A 302-nucleotide genomic window follows, 5' to 3' on the forward strand; every position below is an offset into this window, starting at 1 on the left:
CAAATCTTCTTCCCTCCCTCCTTCCCTCCCTACTTTCTGCCATCTCCATCTCTCCCTCCCTCCTTCCCTCTCCCTCCCCCCCTCCCTCCTCCTTCCCTCCCTCCTTCCCTCTCCCCTCCTCCTTTCCTCCCCCCTCCCCCTCCCCATCTCCCCCTCCCTTCCCTCCCCCCCTTCTCTCTACGTATGCAAATGAGAAAGCTCGGTGACAGAGCGCCTTTAGGAACCGCGCCCTTCCCTTCTGAGACAAGGCATAATACACCTGTTTGATTAGATGATCGTTCAGGTGACATCTTCGTCTTTAT

This window comes from Penaeus monodon, chromosome 23 (assembly GCF_015228065.2).
Source record: "Penaeus monodon isolate SGIC_2016 chromosome 23, NSTDA_Pmon_1, whole genome shotgun sequence".
Taxonomy (NCBI): Eukaryota; Metazoa; Arthropoda; class Malacostraca; order Decapoda; family Penaeidae; genus Penaeus; species Penaeus monodon.